Genomic DNA, 9,466 nt, shown 5'->3' on the forward strand with positions numbered 1-9,466 from the left:
AAAGCTAGGGTCTTGCATACCCAAATTTGCCAAAGGGATAAAACCCAAGGGAAAAAAGTACCTTTGGTTATGCACATGGTGCTCTTTGATAGAAAATGCATACATATCAACCATGAGAGATAAAATGAGCTTCTACATAAGCAAATTTTGCAATTTTTACCATCTCTCATGCATCATTCAAAGTTGATTAATTTCTAGCTCAATGAGATATGGAATAACAAGCCAAGAGCTGAAAATAATGCAATTTTGATGAAATGAAGTGGCTCTCTATAGCCAAATTTTACAATTTAAAGATTTTCAAAAAGTTGGCTAACAACTAGCTCACATGAACTTTTACAATGTTTAGAGCAATCTATGAGCTAGAGATGACTGCAACTTGATGAAATAAAAATGAATGGCTCTCAATAGCCAACTTATGTACTTAAAGCTCAAAACAGTTGGGTAAATACTAGCTCAAAGAATAACTTTTGACAAGGCTATGAGATAGCATGTATACAACTTTTGGAATGGCTCTAATTAGCCAAATTTTGCAATATTGCAATGATGACACCTCCTTGGATTATTTGGAATCACACACGGCCTGCCACATCCCTTCAAAATAGGCTCAAATCATTAGTGATCTTTAGCATATGAACATCCAATACAAGCACTAAAAATATTTCAATCAATCATAAGCCCAAAATTTTCACGCTCTCACATGATCATTCAAGAAGTTCAAATTCTAGTGCTATGTAGGTTTTTTTCATTTAAACCAAGCACTAAAAATGTACATTCAATGTCAAACCCATTTGATCTCTTGTTGCTATCAAAAAGTTCAATTTTAGTGTTTTTCCGTTATTTTTCATTCAACTTAGGCACTAAAGTTTCAACCAACTCAATCAAGGCGCTCAATCATTGCTCAAACCCTTCAAAAACAACTCAATTGTTTAGTGCATGAAATCATTTTTCATTCAAAGTAAGCAGTAAAAGATACATCAAGCAATGTTCAAGCACAAAATATCTCAACCATGCATTACTCATAATCCAACAATGCTTCATGAGTGGTCAAAATAATCCTGATTGTTCTCTCATAAGCCAATTCCTTCTCAAAAAATATGCTCAGTGTTAGTGCTACTTGAAGATTTTTCATTTATTAAATAAGCACTAAAACTTTGTGTTTCGCCACAACCCCAAAGATTTTAACATAGTCCATGCTCTCTATGAATGATTGAAATTATACATATTGGATGATACTTAATGGATGCCATGATTTCAACGAAGACTATGTTCCTTTTTTTTCCTCAAAAAATATATGATCATGAAGGTCAATATTCTGTGAGGAAGAGCTCACTCTATTTCTATTTTCAAAAAAAATAGGGCTGTGGATTTCTTGACTACAGTGACAATCCTAGCGTGCTATAGGATGAGAGAGGGAAAAATTATGAAGTTTTGGTGGGAACGCCTCTTGAAAACATTTTATTTAAGGGGATATTGGGGAGGTTTTGATTTTATTTTCAGTGTTTTTTTCTTAATTGAGTAGTGAGCTTGCTGCTTAGCTGTCGACAATGAGACGAATCTGAAGGGCGACAGAGAGAAGTCAGAGAGAGTAGCTGAGATAGGATGCTACTCTCTGGTACTGCGTAAATTCAAAGAGCAAGGCCAATGTAGGATACAATGAGCATGATCATGATGATTCTGACAGTGATGTCATGGCCACTGCGATTATGTATGCGTAGCGTGAGGACTTCGCACTGAGTATTATTATGAGTGTGTGTGTGCGCTTTGGACTGCATGTCTGTAAGTGGGGTCGGTTGACCAAGAAAACGGGTAGGCAGCGCATAATGCGTGGGCCAAGCTGAGCCGATGCATGTGTGTGTGTGTGTGTGTGTGTGTGTGTGTGTGTGTGTGTGTGTGTGTGTGTGTGTGTGTGAGAGAGAGAGAGAGAGAGAGAGAGAGAGAGAGAGAGAGAGAGAGAGAGAGAGAGAGAGAAAATCTAACTCAAGATGGGCACTCTGTGAGCAGAGGACTGTGCAAGCACAGTGGGTGGGTAGGTTGGCAGTAGCACGTCGGCCTCATGAAGGCATCACGCCGTCAAGAGAAGGTGGGCTTGACCCATTTTGGTGTGTGTGTGTGGTATTGCAAAAACGCCAACTGCAAGTGGGAGATGAGCGTGTTTGTGTGTGAGAGGGAATCGGGATGCACCAAGCCACTTGCCTCATAAGTAGGTAAAAGGGGGCCGGCTGCAAGTGGCAGGATTCAAAAAGCATTTTTATAAAAATCCTCCTCTTAAGAGAGGTGCCCACGGAGAGTGAAGATAGCATGGAGATGCACTTCAAACACTCTCTCAAAATGAGGGAAATCCTTTCACCCATCCCGATCTTTCAAAAAAGGGCCGACTCAAGCTCATTCCCACCATAATTTATGAGTGATAATCCAAAACATTGAATTTCATACATACAATGTACAAATCCTATAATTGAAAATTTCAACCTGTTTGAACAATCGAAACACCAAATCTTCTTGTCTAACGAAAATGAGATTGGGCACATTAAAATCATGGCATTCGTCGTGAGAGATTATTCATGCAAAAATTTAACTTCCCAATTTTGAAAAAATGAATCAATCTCAATTAATCGGCTGATGCATTCGTGCTTCACTAATGCATAAATTTCCTCTCAAATCCAAATTGATTTATGATGCACACACCAATCTTTAGTTCTACTAATCATCAAATTGATAACCAAGACCAATAATTCATCCCAATTTGGATATCAAATGCCATTAAATAGGCACACATACCCAAATTATATGAAAAAATTCCATCATTTCCACATTGTAATGCTCAAACTACAAACTCAATCAAGCATAAGTGAATGCATGCATGCTCAATTTCTAAAAATTTACACTATTTTTACCCAATCAAGAAATGCACACACTAAAAAAATAAGCACAAATGATCGGATTTTACGCAATTGGAAAGGAGTTTAGGCTTACACCTAATGATTGCACACACTTTTCATGCAAATTCCGTAATCAGAAATCATGTAGGTGCCCTAAATGACCATCAATCATAGAAAATCAAGTGGTCTTGGATAGACACACACACTCAATTTTTTCCCAATTTTTTGTCAATTAGGCTTATCCAATGATTGAATTAGCTTAACATACACATCATTTACATCATTGTATACTCATGTATCATCAATTCCATCACTTTATATGCATGCTCACACTAAAAATTAGGTGCACACACACTTGAAATTTTTGACAATTTTTTCCCTCTTTGGTGTGTGCACACACAATTATTTTTATGCACACACATGAATATTTGATGAGAATTAAGCATTATTTGGATACACACAAAGTTCATTAGTCACAATTTGACTATCAATTTTATTCCAAGTGTATCAAATTAGGTGCAAAGTGTAGGTCAATTTGTGTTACACACCTAATTTTAGAAAATAGTTAGCAACATTGAATCACATTGATCAATAAAAAATTGACATAACAAATGAGTGCACTTACATCGTAATTACACTCCAAGCTATTCCTTTGCTTCACGCGAGGTCGCATCATTGCACACACAAGTGTGTGCACCATCAATTCGGCTCCAAAATTGACCATTTGTAGTAAAAACAATCTCACACTCAAATCATCAAATTAGGCATAAATTGGTACAATTAACTTGATTAGAGTGATGATTCCACCTCTTGCAAGGGGATGTCACATAATTTACACTTCAAATGTTAGTGGTTAGGTTAGAAAGGTTAGTCAAAATTAGTAGAAATTAGCATGAAATTAGTAAAATTAGCATGGAAAGAAGAAAAATTAGCAAGGGTTAGCATGAAATTAGTGAAATTGGGGGTTTGGGGTATTCATAACTCAACATTAGCATCAATTGTTTGCACAACATCATTAAATCAAACCAAAAAAAGAGTTACACACACTTCAAAACCAACAAAATTAGTAGTGAAATTACTCTATTCTACACATCACTAGCTTAGGTTATCAATCCCCGATAGCGGCACCAAATGTAGAGATGCGTTGTAGCACGACCTAATCACAACGCACAAAATTGTCAAATCGTGGATCGGCAACTCGGCTAGGGCATGGAAGCATGAGCCTAAGATGTATAGACATAGAGAATTCAAGGGATCCTTCTACTAATCATAGAGAGAAGCCATGGAAAGGGCTTCCTCTAATCAACAACACATTCCTACTTACTAATCATTTGCACACAATCACATGGTTGAAATTAACCTTTCACATCCAACACTCTTAATCAAAACTACACAAGCATGCAATTAACATACCTACTCCGTGTTAGTCTGTCCATTCCGGCACAACCCCTCAATGTGACTACGTAAGCACACACACTAACCGCACCTTCTAGAGAGAGATGAAGAGAAGGAAGGCACCGCCCTCACACACCATGGCCAATGGTATGGATAGAATAGATTAACTCAAAAAAGGGATTAGAGATCTACCATCACACTAATACAATCTCACTCCACATAATCAAGCAAAGAAGACTAACAAGAAAGAAAGTATAATTGATTATTAGAAATCAAGAGCTACATGGGCATGGAAAGCCCAGGAGCCTCATGACCATCCACTCTACAAAGAGGAGTCCTCACCCAAGAATGACTACTCATTAAACATAGGGCTCTTTTATAGCTTTGGGCCTAAAACCCTTCAACTATGGGATAAAGTTGAGCTCTCTAGCCTAGACTCATACAATTTTGGAACTCCTAAATGAGCCCAAGCCCTATACAATGAAAAGGAAACATTGTGCACTACATCACATCCACAACTTGGTGCATAATTGGTGTAGCCTGTGTCAGCCGCTGCTAACAATGCTCATGCACATCACTTATTAAACTAAAATGTAACTTTTAAAAAGTGTCATTTCTAATTAATTTTGATTGAACATCATATTCTAAATAATACCAAACAAAAAATCTACCATAGTCCCAAAGTAACTTAGCATATCAACTCAAGAAGCCTCAAACCAACTTGATTTCAATTAAAACCAATAACCCCTCACTAACAAAATCCTGAATTATTGTGCCTAAAGCAACCTCTTCTGTAGTTGAACATGCCTTTAATATGCTGCGTAGGTGATTGTTGCAACTCAAGAGATTCCATCTCTTTGAATCCATTGAAAGCATCCCATAGCTTCTTGGTCGTACCTTTGTTGGTCATATCTTGCAATGAGTGTGTATGAATATATGGAATATGTTGCAATCAATGTGTATCAATATATGTTATCCCAAAGACAAATGTCCTTAACAAATTTTTGTGTTTTTTGATGTACACCACATTTGACATAAATTCGTTCAAGAAATTGCTAAGAAACATGTTTGTTTTCAACTATCCCTAGCTAACTACATCATATGCCCATATTAGCATCTTGCTTAATGCCTCCCCTCAATTTGGATCCATTAAAATTAGCCCTTAACTTCCTGCTCGTACCGTTGTTGGGCATATCTTGCAATTAGTGAGTGTCAAGAGACTACATCCCAAAGATAAACCTCCTCAAGCACTTATTTGTGCTTTCTAATGTACACCAAATTTGGTATACAAGCATAAGGCATTGCCAAATACTAGGTTTCTTTCCAACATCCACTATCTAAGAATTTAATTTCGCCCTTGCTTTGCATCCATTGAAAGAATCCCATAGGTTCCTCGGGTACCCTTGTTGGACATATTGTGCAATTAGTGTGTGTCAAGGGATTTCATCCAGAGATGAACCTCCTTGAGCACTTTTTGTGCATTCTACACCACATTTGTCCTACAAGCCATCCAAGGCATTGCACAGCACTAGGTTTCTTTACTTTGTTAGCTATACACTTAGATTTAAAATATTCTCTCCTTCTTCATCCATATGTCCGACCTTTCAAATGGCACCATGGTATTATTATCGAAAGAAAGAAGTAAAATCTAGTTATACAAATGGTGGGATGTGGGGGGCTGAGGTTTCAATGATTGCCTGAGGGCATCTCTAACAAGGGATCAAATATGGTAGTGTTTGAAGATTAAGGTATTGAATAAAGTGTAAAAGTGGGTGTGTTTCTTTAGAGGCCACACACATCATACATGAATCTTGCACCTGCATGCAATAGCATAACAGAAAACACGATATATTCATGGCAACATGAACGTCCCAAATCAAACCATGAGATCAAAGATCACAGAGCTAGTAGCTACTAGTATCATTTTGATTTTGATCATAATACCTGCTGGTTGCTTAGAGCTACAATTTTGAACTTCAACCTTTCAAATTCAAAGTCTTCTTAATTTTCTATATTGCTCAATTGCACTTCATAGGGTGTAATGTTAAAATTAATTTGACAAAACATCCACAAATAGAGTGAAACCAATCTTTATGGATCATGTCCTAATCACCCTTTTTTGTTAAAATTTGCGGAAACAGTAACATCCTCATCTACTTGACATCTAGATGGTCTTGTAAATCCCATGTTGATGCCAAGGTTCCTTTTCTTAGCTGTGTTTATGCACTATCATCTAGACGTGAACATTTGAGTGTGGGAATCCTCTCCTTGATCTTCCTATATGGTTTGTGGCTTCTAGGAGGCTTACAACATTTGGTCCATGCCTTTCTTAGTTTGATTTTTCAGAGCCTCCTTGTTTCTTCCCTCTATTTGTGCAATCCAATCTAGTTTCTACGTTGGTGCACCATCCGACGAATTAGAGTCGTCATGTCCTTCAAGCTTGAATAGTAGCTTTATTGAAGGATGTGTCTTGTTGGCATACTATTGTGATCCTCCAAAGATTTCTCATCCAGCCTACATTACCCAATGTCACAAATGAGCCAAGAATACCTGCAATCCTTAAGAACCCACCAGATTTTAGGAGTTTTACCATTCGATACCCCCCTATATAATGTGCATTAGTGGGGTATTAAGAAAAACCCCTCTTTTAACATGTTTGAATGAGTAAAATGACCTCTTATTTTAGGATTTTTTCCAAATCTGAATTTAATAACCACTTATATTAATGTATCTTTGTTAACTTGCCCAAATTTTTTGCATTTTCAAACCCCTCCTTTCGAACTCACGTTATACATTAACGTGATTACATAGTACTCCCCGAGCACCAGATGTACCATTGAGTATCCATAAGCAAGTATAAAGACTAAGGCATAGTTTACCATAGTACTCATCAACTTAAAATAGGGGGAGTCTAGAAAACGTCTCACAATAGAAGGGAAAAATAAGATATTTCTCTAATAGCGGGGAATTGATTGTTGGAAAGTCCAATAGTAGGGAATCAATAAGAAGAAGCTTCCTTGAAACCATCTCCAGAGCCCACACATCAAGCACTGAGATTGATCGCTACCGCCATCAACACACAATATTCAATTAGAATTGGCCATCATAATGTTAAAATGCAAGTTTCACCAACCTCGACTCACACTTCTTTCGATATCCCTTGCTATAAGGGTAAAAGTACATGTTAACTATGGTGCATCCAAAAAAGTGTAACTAGACTCTAAAGATCCTACCAATATGAAACTTAACACTAGAATGGTAACAGGACACTTTTATGTCCTTGGACACTTTTGTGTCCTATTAAGTGACCATTTTGCTTGAATTATTTGAAGAGTATGAAAATGAATTTCTAGGTGCTATATATCCACAAAGTTGCCTTATGAGCTGAAAAAAACTTAGCATTTTTTTTGGAGTATCGATCTCACCATTAACCTTACTCTTGCACAACATTTTTGAACCTAAACTGTGTGAAAAAACGGGTCCTGTTTTTGGTTTTTCTTCAATTTTTGGCAACTATACCACTCTAAACTTTATGTTTGCGAGGTTTAGATGGCTAGAGGTTAGGCCTTCATAGTTCTCAACATGTTTTGATGCTTGTAGGGAGAGCTAAGTGTTAAAATTGAAAGTTATGACCAATTAAAAAGAATTGCATAATCCTGTTTTTTGGCCAAAATTAGCACTTTTATGATTTTTTTGGTGGCTTTCTTGATATCCAAATCCAATTTTGATTGTGTAAGTGTAATGTATAACATAAAGCTAATCTTCCTTGAGTTTTGGGGGACCTAATATGCTATATAGCATAGTATATGACGATGGTTGATTTTTTTGATTGCTGAAGAATACGATACATTTTAGAGTAGCAAGTTTAACTTTCTCAGTATTGCTAGTTTCTTAGGACAATTGTTTGTATTTTGTAGCTAGTAACCATATCTAATCATAGACTACAAACTTGGCTAGATATTGAGTAGTTTCTATGGGTTTCTAGAGGTCATAATGCTAAACCCAGTTTTTTCATGTTTGCTATATTTAGCACTTTATCATTGCCCCCAAGGTTCCAATTGTAAGAGAACCATTATCCTTTTGACATGATCCATGGCTCCTTTTGAATCCAAAGGCCCAAAGGGAACTAAGAAAACATGTATATAGTATCTGTATTGAGCGTGACTATAGAAACTTTGATGATAGGTCCGTAGAATGGCAAAAATGCAACTTTTTTGTACCTATTTTTTGTGCCCAAAAAAAATTAGTGAGGTAAGAGCAACCATATGTTTTGGTCACCGACCCATTGAAGTTAACGGGACATTTTATCTCAGGTCCTACAAAAATCCCCACTCTTATTTATATGCAATCAACCGTAAGAAATCGTTGTTTTGGAAAAAATGCACTGGTCCATCAACTTTGGAGGCTTGTAGTGACCAAGGGATGAGAAAAATTACAAGTTTCTCATTTTTTCCATATGTAGTAGTTATTGAACTATAAGCTCATGAAAGGATTTTTCAAAATGAGTGGATCTACTATGGTTTTGGAATTTTTTCCCAAAACCCTGAAAGGACACTTTCATGTCCTGTTAGGTTACCATTCTAGTGTTAACTAAACCCATTGAAACTTAACAGGGGAATGTGACTCCACCAGGACCATCTAAAGCAATTCAAAACCTAGAAAAACCTCATCAAGTTGACCTTAGCTAATTGGCATTTCTATTTGAGGCATGAGCATTAAATTATAATAAATTTGAAAATTTAAGCTCGTAGAAGGAAAGTATTTTAGTTTTGATTATGAAAATTCTAGTCAACAAGGCCACAGACTACTTGAGTGCTAATTTGCAAGAGTTGGAAAAATTGGCAAGCAATTAGTCGATGGTTACTCCTACGAAAGATCCTTCAACAAATAGGATAGGGTCACAAGTTTTCTATCAGCTATACCAGAATGGTTAGTACCCAAGCTAATAGAGCTACTACTTCCCATCATATTGAGCTCAAAATTTGTAATTTCATCCTCATTTCTGAATGACAATCTAGTCGAGTACTTTTTTTAATCCATTTTGAAATGTACAATGGATAATTGGTGCCATGCTCTTCTAGATTGTAACTGTATATTACTCAGACAATGAGGAGGCTCCAAGTCTCATATTTTTTCTAGATAATTTTTCCTATTTGATAATTTTTTTCCATTTTCACGATGTTAAAAAGGGG

Source organism: Adiantum capillus-veneris, chromosome 8 (genome assembly GCF_014529385.1).
Source record: "Adiantum capillus-veneris isolate H3 chromosome 8, ASM1452938v2, whole genome shotgun sequence".
In the NCBI taxonomy this organism is placed as follows: Eukaryota; Viridiplantae; Streptophyta; class Polypodiopsida; order Polypodiales; family Pteridaceae; genus Adiantum; species Adiantum capillus-veneris.